Source organism: Anolis carolinensis, chromosome 1 (assembly GCF_035594765.1).
Source record: "Anolis carolinensis isolate JA03-04 chromosome 1, rAnoCar3.1.pri, whole genome shotgun sequence".
NCBI lineage: Eukaryota > Metazoa > Chordata > Lepidosauria > Squamata > Dactyloidae > Anolis > Anolis carolinensis.
In genome coordinates, this window is record NC_085841.1 from 154,052,034 (window position 1) to 154,069,057 (window position 17,024).

A 17,024-nucleotide genomic window follows, 5' to 3' on the forward strand; every position below is an offset into this window, starting at 1 on the left:
TGGCTCATAACTGAAACACCCTTTAGTGAGCTATACATAGATGAGGAAAGTGACCTGCTGGAAACATTCCAATGCTTGCCACAATTAAGTCAAAGGGAAATAATAGACAGACTGACTTTGCTACGGGTAGAGCTTCTCAGCAGGATGACCAAGGGGGATAAAATTCAACCTGAGCCAGGACATTGCATAGGGGATCTAGCAGAGACAGACATGACTTATGGAAGGGCTAGAGGAGGGCGACAAACAGAACCAGTGAGCCATTCTAAGGGTGATCACTGACTAGGCAGGAATATACTAAAAAATGAAACACGTCCCACCCAGTCCATCATTCCGCAACCTCCAACAGTCCCAAAAGTGAAAACATTGCAAACAAAATCATCTAACCTGAACTGTCTATCTTGGAACATAGCAGGATGGCAGACCAGAAGTAAAGAGGAAGGGGTAAGCAAATTTTTGAGGAAGTTTGATGTGATCTCGCTTCAGGAGACATGGAGTAAAGGGCCTATAGATTTCAACGGATACACTATTATTGACTCCCCGGCTAAAATGGAAAAAGATAGAGGGCGACCGAAAGCAGGCCTGGCCATTCTGCTGTCCACATCCCTTGGGGCAAAAATCAAATCAGTTGACAATTGCAGCCATATAGCTATGGCTTGTCACATAGAATATGGACCTACACAGATACTCCTGGTCAACGTATATATTCCCCCCAGCCCCAAAAAGCTAGAGCTTACCCGCACTTGGGAGGAACTGGAAGATTACATAGTAATGTTGGAATCACGCTTCCCAAAATCTAAACTAATTGTTACAGGAGATTTTAATGCTCGTCTGGGCCCTGATAATACAACCTTATTTGCCTCTAAGTTATGGCACCTGGAAGAGTTGGAAGACCACTTAAACAAGATTGACAGGAAATCTAAGGATAACAAGATCAACTTAGCTGGGATATGCTTAGCGCAGTTGACATCAAGACTAGCCCTAAACATAATAAATGGAGACCCTAAATTTGAGAGATGTGCCGAATTTACCTATATATCAGGAAGTGGCAGCAGTGTGATAGATTACGTTCTGGTAGCTAATCACACGTATAAACATATAGGGAATTTCACCACAGTATCCAGAACAGAAAGTGACCATCTCCCGATTTCTTATATAGTAAGTCTTCCTAAAGCACAACGCTTAAGTCCACAACACTATCTAGATAATTCCACCCTAGACATAAGACGAAACAGACTTAGATGGGATACAAAGAAGCAAAACAAACCTCCAGCAACTTCAGACCCCTTCTTGCTGGAGGAGTTGGGAAAGATCATAGCAGAAACAGAAAGTGCGGAGGAAGCAATATCAAAATACTCACATCTCACAGAAGAATTAATAGTCTCAGGGAAAAAATTAGTAGGCAGATTTAGGACCCAAAGCCAAGGAGAGGGGACAACAGATACACAGAAGGAATGTGCAATACTAAAAAAGAAGCTAAACCAGATTTATCAGTCCTATAGAGCAGAAAACTCCCAGAATCTCCCCAAAATGTACTATACAATCAAAAAACAATACAAAGCCATGTTAATGAGAAACAAGAGGGAGAAAATGAATAGAAGATGGGATGCCCTGGTAGATGCTTCCTTAAACAACAACTCCAAGCAATTCTGGACCCTGGTCACGGGAATGCTGGGAACTGGGAAAACCTCTCCCAAATGCCATATACCAGTTCAGGTGTGGGAAAAGTATTTTACTATACTATATGGGTCAAATGAAGAGATACCCAGAAGGGAGTGGGAAGAAAATCCAGTGATCTCCTTCGGTAGCACAGATGCACCACAATGGTCCCCGGTGACCGGTAGGGAGATTAAAAGTTTGATTTCATCACTAAAAAACGGTAAAGCCCCAGGCCCAGATCAAATAGCCCCCGAACATCTAAAAAACAACATCTCATGGTGGACAGCCTTTCTGGCCCCCCTCTTCACACACATTAACCGCACTGCCCTAATTCCTGCCCCGTGGTCAAAATCTATTATAATCCCAATTTATAAAAAAGGGGACAAAAACGACCCAGCAAATTACCGTCCCATCAGCCTGCTCTCGGTGGTGGGAAAACTTTATTCTCGCCACTTATATAACAGGCTCCTAGACTGGTTGGACTCCGAAAAAATAATAGGCGAGGAACAGGCAGGCTTTAGAAAAGGGAGGTCTACCATAGACCACTGTATTGTGCTAAACCACCTAGCTGAAAAATACCAAAAACGTCCCTACAAGGGACTATATACTGCTTTCATCGATCTAAAAGCCGCGTTTGACTCTGTCCCAAGAAATTTGCTGTGGCAAAAACTGCAGGAGACCACAATCGATAAAAGATTGCTCTGGCTGATCAAGAGCTTATACTCAGACACTACAACACAAGTAAGATGTGGTGTACAAGGCAACCTCTCAAAACCAATAGCTGTCAACAGGGGGGTGCGCCAGGGCTGTATCCTGGCCCCTATTTTGTTTAATTTATACCTGAATGACTTGGCCGCCCATGTTTCACTACCAAATGGACATCCCCCTAAAATTTCATCCACCAATATACCCCTATTGCTGTATGCAGATGATGCTGCCCTCATATCCTACACCATGGTAGGACTCAAGCGAGTGCTGAGGGCATTCTACGAATATTGTGAGAAAAATCAGCTAAAGATAAACTACAGTAAAACCAAAATCATGATTTTCTCAAAAAAGCGAGCCAGACACAACTGGTATATAGGAGAAAACTTAATACAACAAGTTTCTTCCTTTAAATACCTGGGGGTGACCTTTCAGGCCTCAGGCTCCTGGGGTTGTCATCAAAAAATGGCAATACAAAATGCTTTATCCAGTAGTAAAGCTATAACACGCTTTTTCTACACAAAAGGTGGTCAATATATCCCCGCTGCAATAAAGGTTTTCCAAGCAAAGGTAATAGCCCAGCTACTTTACGCAATTCCTGTTTGGATCACAGGCTTTTCATCTAAAGCTGAACAAGTTCAATCAGGGTTCCTTAGAAAACTGTTCGCTGTCCCCAATTGTGTTCCATCTGCTGTTTTAAGACTTGAATCAGGAACAGCCTCATTGGAATCAACAGCTTGGAGAAGGGCCCTAGGATATTGGATTGAGAGGATATATAAAGGACCTGAAGCAGGATATATATATTTGATTCAAAAAGACCTCTTCAAATCCCACCAAATCAAAGCATTAAATGAGAAGTTTAGGCAATTGGGGCTTTCAGAGAATATACTGAGGGGTTTTGAGTATAAAAAGACTGTGAAGATCTTAGCAGAGCGAATTAGTGACATAGACAAACAAACCTCAATGACTCAGGCGCGCTCCACATGCTCCCCATTGACTCTAGGCCTAACATTTAATTCTATGGGAGGTGCTAAATATCTAGAAAACTTAAATATACCAAAGTTTCGCCTTGCTTTTAGCTGGGCCAGATTCAATGCACTCAAATCAGCCATACTAGAGGGCAGATACAAAGGCATTAAATACGAACACAGAGCATGCCCTTGCGGGGAGGGAAATGTCGAAACTGTTATACATGTACTTTTTATTTGTACAATTTACAAAGATGATAGATTAAGGTTAATATCACCTCTACTCACTAAATGGCCAGGAAGAACCCTAAATTGGTACCGCAGTTATTTACTGTCTGACTTTGACAAAAGGATAACGGAGCAGGTGGCTAAATTTCTCTTTTCAGCGGCAAAAAGCCGCAAGTGCTTCATGAAAAATCTGTAAGTGTTGAGAGTATAACAAAGAATATCTAGGGGACAGTTTACTAATCTGCAAACAGTTTTTGTTTTAGATTATAAAGTTAGTCAAATAGCCAATAGAGTTCGTACATACCTGTTATTAACCATAAGTCAAATGCAATTGTCATAAATTACTCAAATGCTGTATTCCAACTGTACTTGATCTGTACTACATCTGTACTATAACTTGATCCTAGCCAATGGTTTGTTGACCGAAATAAAGGCTACTGACTGACTGACTGACATGGCAGGGCCAAAGCAAGGGGGCAGCCCTGAGGAGGAAAAGTAGCAGCAACAATAGGGTGGCTAAATAAATTAATAATAAATAAATTTTCCTGCAAAACAGCAAATCCACGATAGGTGAATCGCGAAGTAGTGGGGGAACACTATATATTAAATGTTATCCCATTATTAAATATTCCAGAAAAGAGCAATGTTAGACTGTTATGACAAATTATAACCCATTGGCTATGGCATGAATGCTTGTGTATCAAATATGAATTATTAGGTTTCAGCCCTGAGCCCTAATACTCATTTTGCATGTTAATTTTGGGCCCAAAGCACTAGTCCAGTGCAATGACAGTTTTCTTCCTAAGAATTCAGGCATGCTATACCAATGATGCATGCATACTTCTTGTAACTATTACATATGTAGGTAATATATACAACACCCTCAATTGGTCACTCAAATAGCATAGCACCAAGAAAATGGACTGCTACAAGATTACCAGATTTATTACTATTCCTCTTTGCCTGAATCTCTACAATCCCTAACTGCAGCTCTGCATGAAGAAAGTCCCAGTGCTCACCCCCAGTGCTGTCAAACTGGACCAAAAAAAAGGGGGGGGGGAGAGTTAGGAAATATTACACTGAATTTATTAGAAAATCAGGTTATTTGCAATTATGTATTTTTCTTAATCAGAAAAAGACTGCAGAACCCCTCCTCAAGCTGTGAGAAGAGATGAGTAACAAATAAAACATATTTAGAAATAAAATTATCATCATTATAATTATTAATGCATTTTGATACCACTTGGACTACTATGCTGAGTTACATGCTATTGTATGAAAAACATTCAGTCTTTTAAAAAAGTAAATAATGGATTTTGAGAAAGAGAAAAGCAAATTGTTGCTTGTTAAATTGTAACTAAACTTCTTTGGAGCCCCAGAATTAGAGCTTTAACAAACAATTTTTAAAAGTAGCTTTCCAATTCTGCAAAGACCAACAGTAGCAGGAGGTATATCACATGTATGCAGAGAACCACATTGTTAGATCAAACTAAACAAAAAAAGCAGGCGTGATTCACTGGTAATACATAAAGCTAAAATCACTGGGTGAGACATCCGCATAGAAATAATAATGAATCCTTAAATTGATAGATCAGCTTTAGTATCTCTGTCTGAAATCTATATTGCATGTTACATTAATTACCTGGCATGAAATTTATGGTGTTGCCAGAAGTCAACAAGTGACTTAAAGGGACATACAAAGGTTTAGTTTAAGGACCTCATCACATAGCATGTCACCCCCTGCTGATTTGCCAGCCTCTGTTGCAAATTGGTGGAGCAGTGGTGCAATCCTGGCACCCCACACCCTGCCCGCCCAGCAGTGATGCTTCCCCATCACACGTGGGGATTCATTGCAGCACAGCTCATCTCTATGGTAGCCACATTATTCCAAATAGAATATGCATATTAAAAACCCTGCTTCCCACAATAATCTCACCCAGATCGTGAAGAGAGAGAACCGAGTTGCCTTTATTTTGAGTCAACTGACGCGGATGCCAAGACGCAATCACTCGCAGTGTTAACATGTCCAATAATACAGTGCAGCAATTTTTATAAGCAAAAATACAGGTGGAGCAATTCAAATCTTCATCCCCACCTTTCCCCGTCCAGTTCCACTCTGATTGGCTCTTTGACTGGGTGGCGTGAAATCCCCTCAATCAGATGGCTTCCTACGGTCCGGAGTCTCTACCAATCAGAGACAAGGGGCGGGCTGAGCAGCGATCAATGGACAAACAAGCAGATTATGAAAAGGATGAATGAGTCAATATGTCTGAAATGAGTGCCAATTTACATATGTGTCTGACACGCTGGTCAGGCGCCGGGAGTAATTCGGCTCTTCCTGCCAGATGTGCGGATGAAAGGCGAGCAATTTCCCTTCTGATGGCCTGCGAACTCAGAAGGGGGAATAGCCCGAATTATTGTCCATGCAAGAGTAGGTGATAATCTCTTCCAGGCAGGGTGCTTCAGCCCATCCGATCCGGGGCTGTCTGCACCTAGCAAGAATCAAGCCTTGGTCACTCTATTTTTCATATTGCAACTTATATTTCATAATGGGAAAAAAGGGAAAAGGAGCATGCAGGGTACACAGAGAAATCCATGAGATCAGATCATCAGCCCACCACCCACGCATAGGTCCGGTCCATAATCATGCCAGAGGAATAGAAAATTAAAAGAAATATAGGCTTCAATGTATGTCCATAGTGAGGCCATATGGTCAAGGGCAGCAGGAAAGGGGTCTGCGGGGTTGAGGTAGATGACCCAAAGCACAGGAGGACCCCTGGATGATCCTCTCCATGCCCAGCATGTAGTCCTATACTACATAAAATATATTTTTCATTGGGCTTTTTTCCTCTTGTCAGCCCCCCATTCCAAAGCCCAGCTTTTGACAAAGGGTCTTCTGCCTGCGAACTAACGACTCAGTTAACTGTTTCCTTCCCCACAAAAAAGAAAATCTACAACTGGGCTTGGCAACAAAACTATGAATTCCCTAATTTATGGGTCACCTTCGATCACAGCGTCCTACCATGCTACTACCCCAGTTGAACGATGGAGCCAGGCAATGTGGGGTTCCATCACTCAACTGGGATGGAAACATCCTAGGACACTAAAAATTTCTGATGTGATGAGGTCAGAAGATTCTTAACTCTATTAAACTAACGAGAGCATGCATAACCACAATAAAGATTGGAACTGTTAAGTATATGTGGGGACAATTTAAACTCCCATCTCATCTGGTTTCTATTTCCCCACACATATCCCATTTAGATGTCCTCATATCTTTTCCATCCATGAATTTTCATATTGTATATTATAACAATATGTTTTTATTTTATCATACATATGCTGATGCTCCTGTGTGAGAGGGAATATTTATATACAGTATATTATATGAAAACCAACAAAACTTAGTGAACTTAATTTCTAGCTGAAAGGGGCCACCAAACTAGTTTGCGGGGGGGAGGGGGGAATATTCAGATGAAGTTTCTTTTTCTATTACACCCCTTTTTGGTAGCAATTAATTATTTTTATATATTTCTAAAAGTGTTTCCATTTTTATAAAATCACCCTTCAGCAATAGAGACTTACAACAATAAAAGTATTTGTCAAAACATAATTATTCAATAGTTGAAATGTTTAAAGATCCAACCAAAACATTTGCAATAACGGAATCATAAAAGGCATTTCTACTACAGCATCCCATTCCTGCAATTTGAGCTTTCCTGCTGAAAAAGGAACAGAAAGAGCTTTAAATTTATACAGCATAGTATAAATCCCAATAAAATTAGTTAGAAAGCTGGTTTCAGAATGTTGGTGTAATTACAAAGGAATTCCCATATTTTGGTGATGTTTATCCTATGAACATCTGCAATCCCTTTTAGAGTTCGGGGTTTTATAGCCTTATGGTCTGAAGGCACATGATTCAACTGAATTACTTATGCTGATCAAGACAAGGATGAGAAACTGCCCACAAACCTTTATGCAAACCTTTAGCTTAAGCTCCATGATCCAAGTAAACAAACAATTCTATATGTTATTACTCTTTTCCCAAGTAAAGAAAATAAAAATGGGCACATGGAGCACCACCTTGGAAAGTCTCTCTTGGAAGACCTTATAGCATAAGGCTAACAGGGATAGTCTGAAGGTCTCAGTCTTAAAAACAAATCCAGATGCACTCCATGACATTCCTATTGTGAAATAACCATTTGAAAAAGAAATGAATCACCATTTCAAAGCACTCATAGTGTCACTGACAATGGCATTAAACAAAGCACATGAAGCAGGCATCAGTGTCACATCTTTGATAAACTTTAAAGTTGTAGAAAGCTTTGAAGTCTCTTAAGCATACTGAGTAGATACACTTATTTCTTGTAGGATCCAAGGAAGAAGCTCCAGTAGAACTAGCATATTTTATTTCAAAGCTATCCTTGAAACAAATATATGACTTTTCATGATGTAACAGAGAAAGGGAGGAGGTTGCTTTGCCTGTAGTGCAACATTGCTTTCAGGTCATATGAGAGCTACAGATCTCCCTGTTTAGTTCAGTCAAAGGCAAGGAGAAGACCTTCAAAGCAATATACAAATGTTAATGTTAATGCTAACTGGCTTTGACCATAAAGTTCAAACAAATGCTGAACTGAAACAGGTATCTTTTCATGTGAGAATATTTGCATTAGTTAGAACATCAGGAGCTGATCTGAAATTTAGTAAACAGCTTTATTCTGTTTCTGTGGGAAGTTAAGCATAGGTTCCAGCATCAGTTTCCATCACTGAAGACATTAGAAGTACTAGTAGGTGTCCAAATCAATCAAATAAGGGAAGAATGCTTTGAGGGAATGACTTAGAAATACAAATCTTCACAAGGGAATAGTAAGGGTACCTCTGGGTCAAATCAGACAAAATGGCCATTTCTAAAATGACCAGATGCTTCTGATTGTTCTATAGCAAGTCTTTCTTACTTCTGTATTTTAAAAATGAGTTTCTTGTGTTTTGTGACTCGTCTGGAGGTAAACATGGGCTTCATTGGCAACTTTGATTGTCCAGCACAAACATGTGAAGTAATTCTATTGCCAGAGGGAAGACATGCTATCACCTTGTAATTACAAGATCAATATCTTGTGTAGCTTGGATTCTGCATAATCTCACAAGCAATGACTCCAAGAACAGAAGGTGGGGAAAATGGGTTTGTCAATGAAAAAAAGAGAAAGGAGGGAAAGCAGTGGTATCATAAAAGTAATCTGAGCCATATGCAAAAGCTGGAATGAGTAACTTTTTTGAAGAAAAGAAGAATACTGGATAGGACAAAGATGTGATTTCTAGATAAATAGGAGATTTGGATTGTAATCATACATACATTTACTTGGGAATACATCCCATTTCACACAATTTCTCTCTTCATTTGAAATTTCTGTGGTCAAAGGCTAATGCCAGAAAAAGCCATTTTGTAAACGTGAATTTAACCCTTTTATTGGATGTCTAACAGCAGATGTAGCAAAATATTTACCCATGTCATAGGACACGAATAATTACCTATTCTTTCATCTATTTTTAATCTACATTTTGATGTGTTTATTATTTTCTAAAGAAGATAGCAGTTTAGCATTGATTGAACAGGAACAATAAGAGAGCACCACAAAATCTCTAATTAATCACTGCGGGCTTGACATATTGACAGCTAAAAAAAACAACAAAAAAAGTACAGAGCACCCAAATGAAATCAATATCAATCTATCAAACATTTAATGTTAGAAAATAAATTTCAGATATCACCAGATACCACCACTGGTTAGGAGAAAGAAATTTAATACATGGTGTACCAAAAAGATCACCTATACTTGCCTCTGTTTACATAAATGTTAAACAACATTGGTAAGATTAATCTCTTTCCTTTCTTTATCTCTGCCAAGGAACACATGAATATGCCACATTATTTATCAAATAATTGAAGGAAAGAGGCTTGTTATCAAGAAAAAGATAAAATAAAGCACACAGACATTTTAGATATATAATATGACCCAAAATACATAACTACACTGTACACTAAAACTAAATTACAACTAAACAACCATTTAAAACTTACAAAGTTTCCCACTCTCGATTAGATGGTTGTTTACTCTTTTAATCTACTTCCCTGTAAACGATGATACTATATAACACGTTTGTCCCTGTGTTATAAATGTCATTTCCTAATTGGTTCTATCATAAAGACATGGAAAAGGTTTATTAAATTGCAAAAACTTTGTAGGACATCCTGTAGCACATTTTGCTATAGTTTTTCAATGAATATCTCGTAGAGTCTCAACCAATTCAACATAGTTTGTGACAGCCACAAAAACAAAGTGTCTAGAGTATAATAACTACCTTCAAACTAGGTGCTACACAATTAAACAGAAAATAGCACTTTCAAACCAGGAACAGATTTTTTTATTTTGTTACATAGTGTATTGTATGCATACTTTTACATTAGACAATACTAATTCACTAATTTCACAGCTGATAAATATTCCATTGTTGCTGTGAAAATGTAATGAACAGGTCCTAATCTTTCTTAAAGTTAAAGAGTTCTCCTTGATCAACATAGGCAATTTGTCCATTTCTGCTATTTCATAAATCTTCATCAGTCATTCTTCTGTTGGGATAACATCTATATCTGAGCATATACAATTCTTTCAGCAGTTATCGTGGATTATAAGATTCCCCCACATTATCTTTCTGGATAATTGTACAACAAACCCCACAAATAAAATACAGATTTCATTTTATGTTTAATCTTGACAATATCTTCCAGCATCAAATGTATTTGAATCAAATACTTCTGGGCTTTTCCACAAGATCATCACATCTGATAAAATGTCCCAACATTGTACAGGCAGTCCCTGAGTTACTAATATCCACTTACAAATGTATCATAGGTAATAACAGGGTGAGACAACAGAAAATGTGAGAAATCTACCCCTCAGAAGGGAAATTCACACCTGAAAGAGTGATCATGGGGAAAAGGTGCCTCCATTGAAGCTTGATCACCAATCCTTGTTTACACAACAAGCCAATTTTTTCAAAGTCCAATTCTCACAGGGAAAGAAAGTGAGGTGAAATCTTCTGAACAGACAGCAAAACAAACACTACAGGGGTGTTCACACTTCCATATGCTATCTAAAGCTTAAACATATTTATTTTTGCCTGGAGCTACACTTAAAAATGTACCTGTTCTGACTTATAAACAAATTCAACTTAAGAACAAAGCTACAGAACCTATTTTGTTTGTAACATGGGGACTGCCTGTAATCTCATTTCCGATATTTGTGAGAGCTGCTCATATAGGTGGCTAGGGGATAAAAGCCTCGTGACTTGAAGCTTGGGTTGCTGACCTGAAAGCTGCCAGGTTCAAATCCCACCTGGGGAGAGCACGGATGAGCTCCCTCTATCAGCTCCAGCTCCATGCAGGGACATGAGAGAAGCCTCCCACAAGGATGGTAAAACATCAAAACATCCGGCGTCCCCTGGGCAACGTCCTTGCAGATGGCCAATTCTCTCACTCCAGAAGCAACTCCGGTTGCTCCTGACACACAAAAAAAGCTTAAGAAAGCCCCTCTTGTGTCAAATTCCATGCTCATTTGAAAATAAGTCATTGTTGTAATTATACACCCTATTATGTAAATTGATCTGGATCTTATAAAATTATAATCATCTTATACTACAAACAATATGACTACAGGTTTGCCTCAGTTGACAGTTATATCTCAATATATGCCAGATAATAAATATTCCAGGACATTATTTTGTTAATAGAAAATTTGGTCCGAGACGAAGAAATAACATTGAAATATTAATGCGAGGTTCTGACAGGAGAAAAATTAAGAACAATACAACATGTTTCAGTCAACTTTTTATTTAATATGAATAATATGCACATCTGAAATGAAACAGGTCAAATCACAAATTAATTTGAACTTGAGGCTTTTTCCAAGAACACATAGAGAGATAATTTTACTTCAGCCAGCCTCAACTTTTCTTATGATTTTCATTTTGGTGCTCAAACATATGTTTTACATGCTGAAGATAGTTATTTAGACAGATTCATCTCCTCTCCCTTTTTTCTGTTAGCTTTAGTGTTCACACATGCTCAGCCCTTACTGATTCTAGCGGCAGTTGTTGATTACCTGGTTTGTGATAGATAGGCCAACATAGCTACTGTAGGATCAACTACAGAAAAATCCTATTCATTCCCAGCTCAACCTTTATTCAATAGTTTACTACAGAAAAATGTGTTTCTCCAGCCTTCTTCACCATTTTCCCAGTGGTGATGCTGCATAAAGAATATGGCAGATAATGTGGAGGTAGGGAGAATAAAATATTTTTTAAAGTGAACTTTCACTGTCAGATGATTTCTCCTGATGGATTGCATGTGCAATGTATAGTTCTGAGTCCTGAAGCTATATAACAAAAGACAAAGCAGTGATGCTACTCACTTTTTTCAATAGCTGATGAAGGGGAGGGAAGGCCACATAATGTCATGTTATAGCTTGTAAGAGACTACACGTTGAAAAGCAAACAGAACAAAGAGGCCATGGGCTCCATTCAGATATAATGTAAAGATATGGTTTGTAGCTATGGGAATAAATCTGAAAGGAGACACTAACTCACATCATTCTCCCCCTCCTTTTCCTCTCATAGACAGATTTTGACAAACCATCACTTGCCATTATCTGAATTGGCAGACTGAAGTCTGTGTTTGGTTCTGTAAAGTTAAAAAAGAGGACCAAAAAAAAAAAAAAGAACACTGATGGCTCAGATGGAAAACTTCTATGCAATTTAGTTCCTGTGTGGCTAACCAGATAAACCCAGGGAAAGTTCACAGCCAAATCAGAAGGGCACAAAAAGCTTCACAGCTATGTATCCACCAATTGTTTACTGATACAGGAGGCAATGCATGGGATGTTATGGATACACTGGAGGAATGTTATGACCAGTAGTCACTGAGAACTTTCTCCTCCATGAATTTGTCTAGACTCCTTTAGAAAGTTGGCAGTCCGCACAGTATCTTGTGGTAACAAATTCCAGAATGTAACAGTGTACAGCATGACAAATTGTTTCTTTTTGTGGACCCTGAATTTCTCACCATTCTGATTCATAGGACAACTCAAGTACTGGTATTAGAAATATAAAAAAACACTTTTCTTCATCCATTTTCTGCACATCATACATAATTTTATACACTTCTGTCACACCTTCCTTATTACTCACCTTTTCACTGAGCTATAAATCACCATATAAAGAATTATCTTTTTCACATAGGTTTCAAGCCCTTTGTTTGCTTTTTTCTAGAGACATTCTGCAATCCCAAACAATTCTCACTATGCACAACAACCAAGACAATTATAAACTGATTAGGCTGGAGGAGACAGGCTTGAATTCTCCAGAAGTATTAAACTACAATTCTCCTAAGCTTCAATATGGGCACTAATAAATGAATATAGAAACTGAGTCCAGAATATCTAGAGAACAGCAGATAGATAGATACACACACACACACACACACACACACACAAATATGTGTATACACAAAATACAAAAACATGTGCACAAAACATAGTTTTAATTCTCTCTCTCTCTCTCTCTCTCTCTCTCTCTCTATATATATATATATATATATATATATATATATATATATATATATATATTCTGCTTCCTTGGGTGGTAGGATAACCCTTTCTGAAATTAACTCTTTGGTGTAAGAACTTGGAAATGTGCATTTGTATTGTATAGTATTTCTATAGTTACTAATAGCCATGTAGAGCATGAGAATACACAGAAACTTGTAGAGACAGCCCTGCCCTTGAAAGTCAAGACATATATTAGCAGAGCCCCCTGGCAATCTTTGTGTTCTGCTAAATCGGCTACCTCATTCAGACATATGCATCTTCCATTGCCAACATTCTTGTCATTGAAAGTCTTCTGTCCCTCCCTCCCTCCCTCTCCTTTCCTCTCTTACACATACAAACACACTAATGACCTCAATCCCGAGTTGGCTCTTAAGTACCATTGGCTATTAATCATACGACTTCATCAGACAGACCAAATTCGGCAGCATATGCCAGTTCCTCTTCAGTTTTCACATGGAGCTTGCTGGCTTCCATCCCACGACATACACCTACTTCTTACTGGGCTCCATGGCAAAACCAGCATACACTACTACAGGGGCATCACGGGAGGCTTCCTATGTTGCATTAGAATGCAGCGGACACTTCCCCTCGTGGGGAAGCCAGGCAATGTGGGGTAATGGGTTCCTGCTGGGCATCCCCGGATTTTCCATGATCCATGGCAATTCAGGTGGTAAATGTGATGAGATCTAAAAAGCCTGAAGAGCCATCTAGCAAAGACTTTTAGTTAGTTCTTGATTCTTGTGTCTGGAGTGAATAGGTGCATTACCAACCTTTATTGTTATAACAACTATAGGGGTTTTGCAGACAGTAAGCTTTGGGTTGGACCTGTTTTTCTAAGTGCTTTGGAAGGTACCTAACTCTTCTGCTGTGATATTTTTGCACAATATCCACATTACATCATACTTTTGAATAGGAAATGGCTGTTTTCATCCATATCTCTTTTAGCATAGCTATACATTTATTGCAATATATGGAGGCGGACATGCTGTTTCAGTCAAAAGGGTCTTATGTGATCTGCATTTTAAAGGCCTCTGTTGTCAAGAGAAAAAAGAAAAAAAGAAAAGTTTTTGGTAATGTGCTTTAGAAAAAAAAAGGGCCACAGGAATCTTTTACAATTTAAAGCGTTAGGCAACTTAAGCATTGTTCTGACTAACAGTTCCTCCTAGGATAGCAATAATAATACATTTCAATTATAAAACAATTAAGTTGAACATTCATACCTCAGTGTTTAAAGCTAATTTCTACAACTCGCGTCTATGTGAAAGTGGTCTGTTGTGAGGAGGCAAAGGGTTCCTAAGATGCTGAGTGCATATAACACCCAATGAACCCCACTGAGACAGTGGGAGAATAAAAACATAAAAGGAGGGGAGGGAAATAAAAGAAATGGTAATATGCAAATGTTACGTTTATGCCACATAATTGTTACAGAACAGCAATGAAGTCCCTGCCGTGTGATATTGTATTAGCACAATCTATTTGGCCTTTCTTAAAATGTCCTAAATATAGAGTAAATGCAGCAACAAAGAGGGAAATGAATTGATAGGAAAATAAGCACAGCAGTGCGTTGAAGAGATTGCAGAAAATAAAAAACTTTCTAAGAGCCCTTGAAAAAACATTCCTGGATTCTTCATTCTGAAACTCAGCTGGGTGCCAGTAGCTGGCCCCACTGAGAGGAATAGTGAAAAGACGCACACAGTAGGATTTCTCGTGGTACCGCAATGCTGAGAAAAAGGAGAAGAAGGAGAAACAGGGCTGGGTGCTCCCCTGACAGACAAGGTCACATGTCAACTTACACCTTCTGATTTCATCATTATATGTGATTCCAAAGATCTAGTGCCTTCTACAGATCATAAGAGGGATACAACATGACCTTTGGTTGCATTGACAAGACAATTAGCTCTGTCTGCCTACATATCTACCTACCGTGTTTCCCCGAAAATAAGACAGTGTCTTATATTATTTTTTACTCCCAAAGATGCACTAGGTCTTATTTTCAGGGGATGTCTTATTTTTCCATGAAGAAGAATTCACATTTATTGTTGAACAAAAAAAAGAACATTTATTCTATACTGTACAGTAGATGTCATCACAAACCAACATAACCAAACCAGATAAACTGTGACTTCTGTCAAGAATTTCTTGTTACTACCATTATTTCCATATACAACTAGTATGTACATTTACCAATCCTGTATGCTATGGTGTTTTGTTTGGTGGGCGCCAGGCATGCTTCCAAACAAAAACTTTGCTAGATCTTACTTTTGGGGGAGGTCTTATATTTAGCAATTCAGCAAAACCTCTACTAGGTCTTATTTTTTGGGGATGTCTTATTTTAGGGGAAATAGGGTATTATCAGATGTTATTCCCCTCCCCAGTCACAAAGTTTCCCGAGGTTCTTTAGATCTAACCAGTAAAATTTGACAGACTCTACCTGCAAACTGACAATCTTAACAAGAGAAAGTGGAAAGGAAGAAAGAAGGGAAGAAACAGGATTCCAGGATCTGATCTCAGATTATCTGTTTATCCCAGATTATTTGGCAATATACAACCTCATCACAAAGCCCTAGTGGAGCATCTTGCTTTGCCGGGCTTCTGGGAAGGAAATAGGGGCAGTGGGGCAAATCTGTTGCCCCGCATGCAGTTCCCTCCCTGCAATGTTTTCCCTATCACAAGGGGAAAGTGTCGCCATTGTGAGGAGGCCTCCAGCCTCCCGTCTTGCCAGGGAAGCATCTGGCAGTTGGTGGCAGGGCTTCCACATGACTCTCTCTTGTGTTGTCTAATGAACCCATCAGTCCTCCAGATGGAGTGGAAGTGTCCTAGGATTCTAATATCACCCCGTCTGATAAGGTGGGCGAACTCATATAATCCTGTTCAAAGCAGATAATTTGGGATCAGATGCTGGGATATGGGGCAGTGTAGACCCAGCCTTAGCTCTTCAGCAGGCCATGATGACATGACCCTGCTCCTTAGATAGAAAGCTCTAGCTATTATTATCTATGGCCAGTGCTACATTCTCTATCTGCCAAAGGAATGCTACTGATAGGATATGTTCCCCTCTTCACTCACTTCTGTGCAAGACTATAATCGTTGCATATGGGAGTTGCACTACCCACCTTCTTTCACATCATGGGGAAAGTGCTCCTGCATGGATATTTCAGGGAAGAGAAGAAAAGAAACTCCAGACAGGGGTGTTTTTTTTGTAGGTTTTGGCATTCCCATTGTCTACAATGTACAGTTCTGCCCTGTGTATAGCATGAGCATTCAGAAACCACTTTCAAAAATGTGTATGCACATACAACAAGAAAACTGGCACTTAAGTACTGAATTAATCATATCAGCTTGAGTATAAATATAATAGCACATTAAAATCCAGTTATGTGAGATAGCATGCTATCTTTATTTTTGTTCCTTCAGCTTAAGTAAAAAGAATATTTTACATATAATTTAATTGAGGTATGTTTCTATGCTTCTCCTGAAAGCACTGGATTGGAAGTGAAAGAAATATAGCTTGGGAAACTTATTCCCTGGTTGACAACTAAGACTATCAATCAAAAAGCTGCACTTCATCTTCTTCTTCTCAGCATTTCTACTTTTATAGAGAGCTTGAGAGAAATATGTCAGATTTAAACTGATTCATCTATGAAATATCTCTCTTTAGATAAAGCCCCAGAAATTCTAAAAGGGAATATGGGTAGTCCCCAAGTAGGTTCTGTGGGTTTGTTTGTAAATCATAACAGGTACATTTCTTAAGTGTAACTTCAACCATGTGTATGTGTGTGCATGTATGTGTGTACAGATATAGATAGAG